This window comes from Apis cerana, linkage group LG8 (genome assembly GCF_029169275.1).
Source record: "Apis cerana isolate GH-2021 linkage group LG8, AcerK_1.0, whole genome shotgun sequence".
NCBI lineage: Eukaryota > Metazoa > Arthropoda > Insecta > Hymenoptera > Apidae > Apis > Apis cerana.
This window is the reverse complement of record NC_083859.1, coordinates 1,363,877-1,377,804: the sequence shown is the minus strand read 5'-3', so window position 1 is coordinate 1,377,804 and position 13,928 is coordinate 1,363,877. Positions and strand designations below refer to the sequence as shown.

General features: G+C 39.5%; 1 protein-coding gene across 12 annotated transcripts in view; it reads left to right on the top strand.

The window, feature by feature from the left end:
* Positions 1 to 13,928, top strand: part of LOC107993554 (zinc finger and BTB domain-containing protein 20) — an 85,455-nt gene that overhangs the window by 21,437 nt on the left and 50,090 nt on the right. For 2 of the 12 annotated variants that reach the window (XM_062077834.1, XM_062077825.1), the window contains exons 1-2: positions 7,293 to 10,160; positions 10,269 to 10,362. The exons of 9 other annotated variants lie outside the window; for them this stretch is intronic. The gene's annotated coding sequence lies outside the window, so the exon portion shown is untranslated. Of the gene's footprint in view, positions 1 to 7,292; positions 10,363 to 13,928 lie in introns of those variants that run through there. One more of the 12 variants, XM_028664688.2, reaches the window with a different exon arrangement.

Sequence of the window (13,928 nt, the reverse complement as noted above, 5' to 3'; positions counted from 1 at the left end):
ATAAAAAACAAAAAAAAAATAATATTGGATCGCAATAATATTCGTATTTGTCACTCAAATAGGACTGATGTCAAAGTTCATTCAGTAGTATCAGTAGCGCCTGGGAGAGCGTCATTTCCATTGCTTGTCCCGTGTGGTACGTAACCTATACGCTCACACATACGCTCGCACATATGTATACAACTCGTTTATTCTGTCTCTCCATGCGTAGTACGTGCGAGTGTTGGAAAACCAGCTGTGCGAATCGATTGGTAGAGGATTCGATTTTTCTCTTTCCCATCGATGCTGCGGATTGATAAGTAGTCACGTGATCAGATTTATTCAAAGGATTTACTGGGGAACATTCGTTACGTTGATTTCGATGCAATTTCGACGCGATTTCGATGCGTTTATATACGCGAACATGAAATTAAGAGATGATTTTTGTTTATTGCAAAATTCAAACTTCACTGTAACAAAACTTTTTGACAAACGTTTTACGATTCTTTGTTACTCAAAATTTACGAATTCTATAAAAATGTCTATAAAAATTTTGCGAAATGATTATCTATATATATATTAAGATTTAGTGATTAACAATCTTTTTAATTTTTTCTACTTTAATCATAGATTAATATTTATGTACTATACGCTTATCGTAAAATATAGCGATTAAAACATTTTATGCATAATAAATTAAAGTATTTTTTTTCACAAGCTTAATTGTAATTGTTAATAATGAATAAATAAAAAATAGAATGAATAATAATAGTCAGATAAAATTATAATATGTTAATTATTTAAAAACTCGCAATTTTTTCATATCGATCAATTTTTTTGCTCGGAAAAATCATGTAATGCTTTTTATGTAAATTACCGAACAGAATATGCCTGGTCATTGCATTATACACAACAGGAGTTTACGAGCAGTTAACGATAATCATGTACGATTGGAAAAATATAGCTACAAATAAAAACGGGTACGGAATATATTCATAGCGATTTTAAAGTTTGTTCAACTTTAAAAAAGAAACATTGTTTTTAAGTAAAATTTGTTCTCCGTCCTTTTTTTTATAATTAAAATTATAAAACGATAAACACGCGTCACCCTTTGTTCCGTTATTTCGTGCAAATTAATAGATTTCTCTAATAGATTTGCATACATGTGATTTATCGTATCCATTATTTTAATGAAAAAAAAAAAAAATAATATACCAGGTTTTGCTATCTAATCAAACATTTTCTTTAACAGGATATTCAATCGTACACATATACAATTTTTATAAATATTATCTATGATCTGTAATTATCTGCAATTACATAAAATCCTTGTACCAAGAAGTTGATAATTTTTATAATTGAAATCAATAAGATTTTTTTATCATGTATTCTCTCTATAATAAACTCGTGTAATACACACATATGTATCAATGAACGTGGAAAGAAATTTGAAAAATCGCACGGAGGAAGAGAAAGAGAGATCAGACGTGAAATATAAAACGTATGGATTTTCTAGGACAATGGGAAAGGTTAGAGAAGTGAATTGGAACACTGCTATTCTGGGTAACGGTTTGACGGCCATCGTTGTTATTCTCATTAAACGCGGCGAACTCGAAGTAAAAGTGTAAAAGGCACGGGTCATCCGGAGGCCGCAAAAAGGGAGAGGCTTTACTCTCTGGAGGAATGCTCTGCCGGATCGAGAATCTCCATCCGGTAGGTCTCGAAAACCTGTTGCATTTTAACGACGCGACCGATTCTTTGGAAATTCGGCTTGCTCGAAATCTGTAAATACCAATCACAACATCGGGAAAAACTGTCTTGTGCGATTGATGTTTGTATATTGACGTCAAGGCATCGCTCGATGCGATGTTTTATCGGTAAAAATCATTAAACTTCTCGCGATGAATATGGATTCGCTGGAAGAAAAAAAACTACGCGTTATCTAGGTTTAAAGTTTTTACGAGATGCATCGGATTATTTCTTTTATTTCCCTTGTTTGCATTTTATGCGATATTAAATTACAATCGAAGGAAAGGTCAGACAATCATGTCTACCATCGAGGAGCATTCCGTGGATATATAGGAAATGCGCAGAATGATACGTTAGATCGAGAAGTATAAAATTTTATCGCTATTTAAATTTACATCAAAACAAAATTTTTCACAACATCTAATTTCTCATACTAAAATTCTAATGTTCAAACCATGAATTAATAACGAATACGTAATATCGTCAAGTAAAAAGAATTAACAATTACACACCGAGATTGTAGATTTCTTTCGTAATTTTATAATTCCGCAGCGCTCTAAGTTTTTTCGATTCGTTATATTTATTAAATTATAGGAGCCAATTAAAAAATGAAAAGGAAAATGAATCGCGTCGATGGACACCACGTTTCTGAGAAATAACAAACTTCACTCGGGAGAATATTTTGCACGCATCGATCCGATAATATATGTATCCGTATGAATCGAAAAGTAAATTAATCAGTCGTTTATACGATGATCGGCTACGATGATACAACAATAGCTACTAAAAAAACAGCAAATAATGCATAAGCATACGTATACTGTACATTGACACGTGTACATAATTCCTCGTATTCCTTAATTCATAAAATATCGCCTTTTTGCACGATCATTGGTCGTTCCATACGTTTCGGTTCACAGGATTTTTCTGGATCGATAGAGCCGCCATACGAAAGAGGAGAAGAAGAGGGAAGCTACCTCGGCGCATAAACAAACGCTTATGCATGCTTGTCAAATAGTTCGGGATGCTCACGCGATCCTGCGTGTAATTCAAAAATGTGTAACGTAGAAAAAAATGCTCGACGATTAATCGCGTCTCTGGTGTGCAAAAGCTTCGCGAACCACGCGCCTCTACCTTGCCCCCTTCTTATTTATAACGTGTCAATAGCGTATCGTGTTACTTCCGGTTGTTAACACCGATCAATAGCGTATATCTTACTTTCACGAGAACCGAGTCCGTGCACGTAACGCTTCGTTTTTGAATTTAAAAATCCTTCCCTATCATACGATTATCGTGTTTCCACCAAATTTTTCCTCCACTCCCCCCTTCCCTCTTGTTTCTTCCATCTCGCTAAATTAGGCGCGGCATTTTCGCCCCTCTTCTTCAAATTTATTTTGCCCGGAGAAGAAGGGCGAAACATGGCGAAACTGTATCGGGGGCAGGCTGTTTACGAAACGGCTTCACCGGGCAAACAACCGATCCCGTTCGGCTCGATCGCTTCGAGTCGTGCTCGAGAACTCTAAAGCACACTTCCGCCGTTGATTCTGGCGTCATTAAGAGCGAGCCTCAGGCTCCGACCGGCTCGAACTTTGCCGCCGCGGAATGTGGCCGACTCGTTGGATCGTTCCACCGGAAGTTCCCGCACTCTTTCCTGCTCTCGAGCTTTGAACTCGCGCCGCTACGCTGGCCCGGCAAGGAAAGGGTGGGCGAGGGGAGTGGGAGGAGTGGGGATGTACGTGTACGCGGCTCGGTCGGTATATACGCGATACCCGCGTGACTCTGAAAAGGATAGCCACGCTTCTCGGGGCCGCTCGCTTTTAGCAAGAGGATTAAATTCGAAAACAAGCTCTCTGGACGGGCGAAGGACGTGGCCCAGTCTTCGACACACGGAAGCAAAAATCGCGGATCAACATGTTTTTATATCATCCGGGGCTATTTATATATTTGCCCCGTTCCAAATTTTCTGCCCCACGTCATAGAAATTATAATGAAAGTTCACACGGTTAAATAGAGATCGCTATTTTCGATGTACGTTCCTCGCTACCATATATCTAGGACAATTTCAACATTTCCTTGTGTATGTATATATATGTATATATCGGATTTCGCTTGACGACGGTCACAGAAGGTTAAAATGCTTCTCACCCCCTTCTTCTCCATCGTTGGAGAGATTCGAGAGTTATAAGATGATTCATTTCGTGAAATAAACGACTAATTCGTTTTGTCATCGAGAAACCACGAATTATGAATCACGATCTTGCGAGATTCTAGAAAGATTTTGGAAAGTATCCGAGAATTTTTCGAGAACGAAATATATATATATATATATATATATTCGATAAAGAAAAAGGAGGTTTTATCGAATTTCAAACGATAAGTTGAAACGAGGATTCGAAAGCACTTTTACTTCGAGCTTGAGATAGTTGAATGGAGAAAGATACGGAACGATTAGCTTCTCCCGGTCATGGCCCACGATACCTCGGTGGTATCATCATACTCGAGGTTTTCTGCCGTAGATGCACACGCGTCCTGTGGCGTACGTATCCAACGAAACACCATAGGAGAGCCAGGACGACGTAGAGCTAGAACGAGATGGTGGCGGAGACGGAGGTGGAGGAGAAGACGGAGAGAAGGACGAGAGAGAGGTGATAGTGGTGGTGGTGGTGGTGGTGGTGGAGGCGCACACGTACACACATATACACACAATGGTGGAAGATGGGAGATTTTACAAAAAGCGAGGCAGAGCGGCCCCTTTCGTCGCGCGGCCGCGGCGGGCGGAGGAGGGGGCGGGGGTGGGGGAGCGGAGCGGGGGCTAGGGAGAGGGCGGACGACCTCGACGATGATACGACAAAAAATCAGATGCACGGCCATTGGCTGTTCTCAATTCGAATTATTGGCTTCCCCGGTCGCCGTTCGTCAGAGCCTCCCCGACCTTCTCGATACTCTTTCTCTCTCTCTTTTTCTCTTTTCCTCCGATCTCTCCTACCACTTTCCCTCTGCCGCCGCCGCCGCCACCGCCACCGCCGCCGCCGCCACTGCCACCGCCATCTCCTCCGTCGAGCCTCCATCTCCTCTCTCGCCCCCTTCGGGAATGGGCGCCGGCGAGAAGGGCCGAAAAAACTTCGAAAAAAAAATCCAATTTCGTTGCCATGGTGACCGGCGTGCGTTGACTTTGATAAAGATCCCCCGAACGAGCCACCTCCGCTTTTCTGCCTCCTCCGCCTCTTTCTCCTCCGTCTCCTGTGCTCCATCCTCTTCATCCTCCGCCACCTCCTCCTCCTCCTTCTCCGCCTCTTGCTCCTCGGCCTCTTCCTGGCTCGGGCTTGGGCTACCCTCCGCCTCACGACGCCGTCTCTTTCGCAGTTTCTCCGATTGTACGCACGCTCGTCCTTTTCTTGCTACGTGTGCATGTGTATATATATATATGTATGTATGTATGCACGTATACACGCGCGACCCTCGGTGTACGTATGCATATTGTGTGCGCGCGCGAGAGGGAATCCACCGGCGGATTCGTGGACGAGGTATGAGGGGGATGAGGCCGTGAAGCCTCACGGGGGCCAGCGGTGGCTCGGTTTTGGTTGACCCATATCAAAAGGGAGGAGGTGCCTCCGGGACGTTTCGCTCGCCGGACTCGTTGAGTGGTTTGTTTGTTTCGGGCGCATCGACTATCGGAGAAAAAATTTTATTTACGCGCCGAGCAAATGTTACCAATAGCCGAAGACGCGCGTTTCTACCAGCCAAGGATGGAGATGCCGCGTTCTTTCTTCCAATTCTTCTAAATATCCTCACCGGTTCAAGGAAAGCTTCTATCCAAACAGGTTCAATGGATTTGCGCATTTTTCGATTGGTGAATCTTATTGTTAAAGATAAAACTTGGAAACTATGCCTAACTTATACCTTTTTTAGCCCTTTCGCGATGAATAAACGATCGTGAGTTACCGGCAGATGCGCGTCCCTAATTCCAGTCCGTGCATGCGAGCGGAAACTTGTGCGCGCCAGAAGGCCGGGCTTGGCTCTGTATTCTTGAGCAAGCGTGGGTGTGCGGGTGTAGGGGGGCCGCGTGTCTATCCCCACCGAGGATCGCGTCTGATTTTTATTTCGAAAAACTTTTTTAATAAAAAAGTTATCCGCGCCACCCCATGCCGGTCGGTGGGTAGAGGCTCGGCTTATACACGGCCAGGTGTATTCTATATAGGTGGTCGGGAGAGAGAGAGAAAGGGTGAAGAAGGGGGAGGGGCAAGCAAGCCACCGGACCTCGCATTAAAAGTTTCACAGCGCTCACGATATTTCATAACTTTCCTATATTTCGAAAAACGTGCACAGTCGGCTAGTCGGATCCAGACAAGCCTCGGAATTTGTGTGCACACAGGCTTCCTCAAGCTGTACGTGTGTATCGCGATCAAACACGTACTGTAGGGAGGGGGGGTGCCGCCGCGGTGCTTGCCGCGCGAATAGAGAGCCCTGTTACATTGCCATCTCTAACTTCTCTTCCACCTAGCCACGTACGTACATATATTTTCGCCTCCTCGTCAACAACTACACTTCGCTGCCGCTTCGCCCGTTTCGTTTCTCTCCTCTTTCTTTCCACCGATCCTTCGCATCTCTCTCTCTCTCTCTCTTCCTCCTCGATTGTTTCTTTGTTCCTCCGTCTCTTTCTGCGCCTTGCCTCTTCCCTTATTGTGTCCCTTTCGCGTTCGTTTCTCGTTCTTTCATTACGTTCGCTCGCTAAGAATACGGTTTAAAGTAACTAGAGCTGGTTGCAGCGGTGCTCCGATCGATCGTGTTTCGAAACGTGTTGGAATCTCGTTCGCGATCTCGATGATAATTGTAAATATACGAGCATAGAGGTTAACGTTCGTTGATTATATTCGTATCTAAATTGTTTTTGTCGTTTTTTTATCTCGATCGTCGCTCGTGTCCGTGATGCCTGTTCCCTTTTTCTTCCTTCCTCGGACGCATCGCGTATATAGTTACAGCGTGTAACTAAAAATTAATGTTCAACGGGAGAGTAATTCTTTCTTACGAAAAGAAAGAAATTTGAGATGAGATGATTTTGATGTTTTAAACAATTGGCTCGGTTCAGCTTTCTGAATAATTAATAATTTTACCAAAACAGAGTCAAGTAATTAGTCTTGATATAGTCGATTGATACAGTTTATCTTATCTACGTTTGATATAAAATCGAGTCGAGTTGCAAAAGATACTTTGTAACCAATATTTGAAATGGCCCAACTGGTTAAATGCTCGTCTCGTCGGAGTACAGTCTCTGGTATGAATCGTATCCGTCCTGCTTCACTCATAATGAAACGATACACGGTTTCGCACCGTGACTACCCTCGACGATACACGACGATGACACGCCGAGTGCAGTGACAGTTACATACAACTAACCTCGTATTCTCATCAGTCTGTGTTAAGATGCTTTTAACCATTGATGGTGCTCGTGTTGGCGAGCTTCTGTCGGTCATTCGCATTCGAGTATCAACGAAATAAATTGCCCGGTGAATCTTGATATTCTCGATCCTGTCCAGTCAACCTTTGAAAGACGTTCTCGCGTATTTTTTTTTTTTTTTTTTTAATTGAAAATATTTCGTCTATATTTAATATACGTATTTATCCCGGGATGAGTTGTGAACATTTTCTCGATAATATTTTATTTATTTAACCGTCGATTAATTATGTCGAGTTAATTATGAAGGTTATGTCATTTTTTTATCCATATACGAGGTGTTAATACAATATTAGGGGAATTGACGTATAAAAATATATCGCCTCGTTTAATGAATTATGAACAATTTAAGTTTGTTAAAAGGAGATAGAGCTCTCTTCGTCTGACATAAACGCTTATAACTCGATAAATAAATGATCAACATTTTTGTATCGTTTTGCCATCTTTCTTTCTACCACGAATATATTAACACCCTGTATATAGATATTTTTCTGAATTGCATTTACGGATACTATTTCTGTGGTTCGGCTGGTAAAACCTGATATATCGTATTTTTCTAATTTTACACTACAACGATTTTAACGTTTGTCCAGTTGTGAAAAATCACAATATTTTTAAAAACTACAGTTACTTCTTCCGGTTTTGTAGTTAAATTACGCGATGTACATTTCCATATCTCAGTTTTGAGGAAAAAATTACACCGATAATAATAATAATTAAAATTACAAAATCGAATTTTTCATATACATCCACTTTCCTCCGCGTTCTAAAAAGATACGTTCGTTTATTTCATTTAAATCTTTTTCTTTTTGTCGTCACAAAGTGAACACTCGACTCAAAAATGACGTAGCCTCCGTTAAATCTCGAATTTTTCCATCGTAATTCCCCCATTGTCTTCCCTCCACGAAATCGTAATTTCAGTTTTAATCGTGAACCAAATTACTCGCCGGATAATCTCGGTCTCCGAGACCGTCCTTGCAGATCGAACTTGCAGATTGCAGAGGCAGAGTTAGATAGAAATTTTCTTAAGAGAGAACGAAATAAGTACAAGAACAGTAGTGCCATGGAACGTCGCGCATCATATCGTTTTTTTTAATCCCCCTTCATTCCTAAACGTTTCATTCTTCTTTTTCTCGGTCGCTAAGCTGGAATCTTAGTGGGAAGAGGCTACTCGTTCCTCGATATCTTGCTTTTTTTTTCTTTTTTTCTTTCCCTCCTCTCTCTTTCCGTCTCTCGAGCTCGAATTCGAGCGGAGAAACCCTTTGAGGGTGGCAGCGAGGATCTTTGTCGACCTCGCAGCCTCTTCTTAACCCGAGTGCATTTCTTTCGGTCCATCCCTCTCGATTTCGACGAGAAATCGTCCGCTGGTCTACCTGTGGACCATGATCGTTTCCTCTTATTCCTTTTGCAATATCCTCGTCGCGTGTTTTAGTCACGGGAATAAATCCACCGCTGGTCGAACGATCCACCATCGTGGATTCCTTTTAATAAAAAAAAAAAAAAAAAGAAAGAAATAAAAAAAGACGGGATAGACTTTCGAGATTCGAAAGAAAATTTCATCTTCTCTTCTCAAGAGAAACTGAATTTCTGCGGTATCGTCGAAGAAGCAGAAAAGAGGCTCCTCTCGCCTCCTTTTAAACCGAGCGACCGACTTTCGACTTTCGAAGCTTTTCTCGCCCGCGACGAGGCGTTTAAAGGGATAGAGTAATTCGGCTAGCCGACAAAAGTGAAATTTCTCGGCTAGAACTCGGCTTTAAAGGGTTAGCTATCTTCTTTCGATCCGCGCGAATGATTGAAATTCTCCTTTCTCTCGTAAATCTATACTTGGACGCCTTAAAAATGTGATGGATACGATTCATTTAAAATCGAAATAATTAATGATCGTTTTTATTCGTAGATGAGATGTTACAACAGGTGTCCAACAAGAATATTTGTTATAGTTTAATGAAAATAGTTTGTTATTAACAATTCATTCGACTCAATTTAATTTTTTGTTCTTCAAAAGATTAAATTCTTCGATTTCGTTGGAATACATTAATAATTTTAGCTTAAGAGAAACGAAAAAAATATATTATTTTAATCTTAACAAAAAGCTTTATTATTACGTATTAATTTTTAAATATATTAGTCCAAAACAAAATTCTTTTCTTTTTTTTTTTTAGAACAATCTTCCATCCCGTAGCGATCCATTTTTCAAATCTACTTTTAAAAAATCTACAAATTTTGAATTATATAGATAAAGAATAATAGGTTTCTTTCCAGTCCCCTTAATACATATGTGAATATATAATGTGTCGTTTGAATTAATTGACTAAATAAAAAAATAATAAAAAAAAAATACGTATGTATAAATCTGATAAAAATAACGAAAATTGCGTGTATCGAGGATGGCAATTATATTTACTAACGAATTTGATCGGAATCGTGGTTTTGTTCCCAGACGTGGAAACACGTAGCTCGAGCAACGGGGCTTCTTACTTTCGCACGATAGATCGCGAGGGAAATGTAAAAAGGAAAAGAAAAAAGAAAAATGTAAAAAGTCAAGTATCGACCGCGGGAAAATGGGAAATTAAAAACGTGTACCACGCAGCAGACCTCTCTTTCCTTTTACTAGTCCGGTTAGGAAGCTAACGGAAGTTTTTCTACCGTCGTGTTGTGTGTGTGCACGTGTGTTCGAGCGTGCGTGTGTTGCGTATGAGTAACGGTGAAGTTGTAACACCGTCCTCTTATCGCAACAGATTTATCGATTTGGCCGTTTACACGCCGTTCAGTTTTTGCTTGAACCGCGAGAAACGTTAACCTGTCGTTGAATTTAGAATCGGGCCTGGCTTAGACCGTTAAACAAACTTTAATTTGTTCTACTCGGTATAATTACAATCGGTAAGAATAATCGACGCATGCGTGATCTGTAATTATGTTGATGCGCATTTAACTCGCGCATCGTATTTTATGGCATCCTTCTCTAGTTAATTACGTCGAAGTAAGTTGATACTTTTCGCCAATTTTGAAGTAACGTAAATGCGTCGCGACAAATATTAAATAGTTATTGTAACTTTGTGTTTATACGTATCGTGGTGGTATTATACAGGGCAAAGAGGATGAAAGTTATGCGCAAAGAGGCACGAGGTGATTTCTCATGGAAAGATAAGAGGAATATATGGAAAGCAATTTTTTCGTTTGAGGTTAGTCTGTGGAAAATTACATTTAAAATTTTGATATGCGTGCAATCAGTCACAAAAGTATTCGTATACTCGAATTCAAGTAAAAACTAGTATTATCAAAAGCAAAAAAATTTTTGTTGATAAAATCTGAGTTTTTTTTTTTAGAGGTTGATACTTGATATTAATATTTAATGTTTCAATTTTTTTTTTTATTATTTTAAACGTATAATGGTATCAGATAGTATTAAACTTTAAATGTATGGAATGTTTAGATTCCATCTATTGCGAAAAATATCTTTCAGATTTGTATTTTAAAATTGTATTTTAAAAAATGTTTGAGAAATGAAATTTTAAGAGTTGATGTCGTTCTTTTAATAGAGATCGTCTATTGAAAAGAAATTACTTTATTTATAATTGTAAACGAACATTTCATTAATATTAAAATTTTCGGTAACGCAAATGAATTATATGAATTAATTTTCTTATAACATAATATACGAAGATTTTGATTATCGACTGTATGTGGTTATATATTAATTAAATTGTTAACTATATATAACGATAAATAAGATACAATAAATTGAAATTTTAAATTTAGTGACAAAAATTAATTACACGGTTGATTACATTCAAAAATTTGAAAAATCAAAGCAAATTAACGAAAGTATATGCATAGAATTTTGCATACAGTAGCGAAAGTAATTAAAAATGAATTTCGTATTATAATTTTTATCTAATTTGAAATTCAACGCGTTTTCAGAAATCCTCAGTTGAAACGTAAGCGTGTTTTTACACGGATAACCGTAGAGAAGCAAAGCGAAAATTGTTGCACTCTATTTGTGCACACTTAATGAGTTTGAAAAGTATTTACACATCTAGTTCATCTCGTTAACGCGTTGTCATTGTCAAACAAATTTGCAAAGTCTTGTTGTGATCTTAAATACGATACTTCGAAACGATGACCATGAATAATTGGCGCTATTTTCTATTAAGCGGTAAAGTTTTGAAAAATTGGCAAGATTTTTTAAAATCAAGAAACAATGATTATGTGGAACTTGGCGGATAAAAGTCTTTAGTAAAAATTCTATAATTAGAATTATATATCAAAATAATATATATGTCTGCACTAATTACTTTTTACGAGTTTAATGCACATAAAAAATTTATAAAACTTTCTTTTAATTTCATTCGAACGTTGATTAAGATTGATTAAAAATTATAATAGTTGTAATATTTAATAGTTTATACGTATATATACGTTGATATTAGACTGCAGATATTTAGATGTGCATTTCGATAATTCAAAGACATTGTATGTTATGTTGAATACTCAAAGTAAAGCGAAGTATTCGTTATATAATATTTATCGATTATTGGTTAAAACTTTGCTCAGATTTTTATTTCTTCAATTATATTTACAAAGATATAAAATTTGCACAAACATTCACAGTTTAAAGAATACTTGCTTGAAAAGTTAAAGATTAAAATTTTCAATTTTCAATTTTAATATTAAAAGAAAAAATACGATGGTCAATTCGTAATTTTTCAAAAGTTAAACAATGCGATTGATTACTTTGTCTTCTCTTTGAATTCAACGATAAACGTGAAATGAAACATTGAAGGAACAATCAGAGAATCGAAAAAAGTTCAAAAAATTATCAAACTTTATATTCATGCAGAACGATCCATTGAAAGTGCAGATTAGTTTCTTCCCATGCGAAAAGCATTTTTAGGGAATATTCTGAAATATTTCAATTACACTCTTTTCCCCCCCTCGCATACACTTCGTGATATAAAGTTGCGTGATTTTTTCACATTTACAAAATTGCAAAAAAACATACGCACACAATATACATTTAAAAATATTCCAATTTCGCGACTTTATAAACACGGCCAAAAATAAGAATACCGCCGCTTACTCTTGTTTTGTTGTCTGAAAAGCAAAATACCCGTGAGTGCATAGCATACCTCCGGCATCGAGGTCACTCGTGTCTCGACCGTTTAGAACGCGAACGAAGTGCTCAATTTCACTTCACCGTAGTAGGGATAAAGAAAGAAAGAAGAAGAAAAAAAAGGAAGTCGAGATACGGGATACGGTTTTAAGCGTGAAGCTGGTCCGTGAAACACGCGTCGTTAAGAATGGAGGAGGATCTTGGTGGGGAGAGAGAGAGAGAGAGAGAAGTGGGCGAAGAGAGGCCAAAGGAAGTCGAGCCTCCGAAGTGTGATCGTGCAGAGGAGAGGCAAACGGTAGCCGGTACGAGATCCGTCCAGTTAGGACAGGTCATGTCACGCCACGCTCGAGGATTCATGCCCCTTTCAGTGGAGTTACCGCGCACTTTTCAAGTGGATCCTGTGTCTGTAGTTGTCGACGAGTGGCTCGCCAGTATACGTATATATAGGATGTTTGAGAAAATAATAAAATTTCTTCGTATTCTGATTTCTCGAAAAATTTTTTTAATTGAAATTTAAAATATGGAAAGATCGTCTCGTTCATTATTTATTATTTATTATGTATTTATCACGTACGTAGGTATGGATTCGAAAACGCATACTTCTTTATTTATTTTTTATTATTATCATCTTTTCTCTTCTTTCTCAAATATTTTTCGCGGAGCAGTCAGTAACATCGACAGGCGAAGGAGTTCGTAAAAACAGAGGAATGCAAAGGTAGATCGTACGTCATTCTGTCCGCGATGCTTTCTCTTTTTCTCTTTTTCACCTCCTCAAAATCTTACCGCGCGCGCAAATTATCGAATCCTTGAAGGAATCGAGTTCTCAAGTTCATACATTCACAAATCTAACGCGATAACACGTATCAAAAATAAGACAACTAACAAATCCATATATACAACCTGTCCGCTTGTAATTCATATCTAAGTTACCCTACTTCCATTAGAAATAATTACTAGACGATAATCGTGGATTTGTATTGGGACGAGAAAATGCGCGAACGAGTTTCTCCGGGCGGGAAACGCGTGAGAGGAGCAGGCAAAAAAGGTGGACGGGTTGGGAGGGTAGATGTTCGGATAACGCGTTAAACACCGTTTCTTCTGGATGCCGAACGGGACAAGGAGGGTAATACCCTTGGTATCGTTAGCACGGTGTAACGCAACGAGCGGTCGTTCACGTCTGTATCGTCGCTGTATCGTCGTCGTATCAACACAGGGCCACATGGTTGTGTTGTGGCGGAGGTGCTCGGTAAGTGACAGAGAGGAGGGTGCGGATAGGAGTAGGGGAGAAGGGGATATATACACGCGTGTTGGTGTGCGAGAGAGAGAGTATGGAGGCCGACACGCGCGGGGGGTGGCGCGCGCGCTGAGATGCTCGGCTCGTTTTGTGTGAGGGGAGGGAGGGAGGAGGAGAAGAGAGAGAATCGTGGTGCGGGGGAGGATGAAGTTGGCCGACGGGCGGCGAGAGAAGCCTAGGAGAAGCGAGAAATGGGCGAGAGGAGGGAGGAAGGGTGAATGATGGTGGGGTGCTCTCGAAAGGGTGGAGTGGGTGCGGGGTGTCTCTTTTGAGCCGCTGAACTTTGCCAAGTTCGAAACCGTCCGAGGCCGTGGCGGACTCACCCTCTGACGTGCATTCGG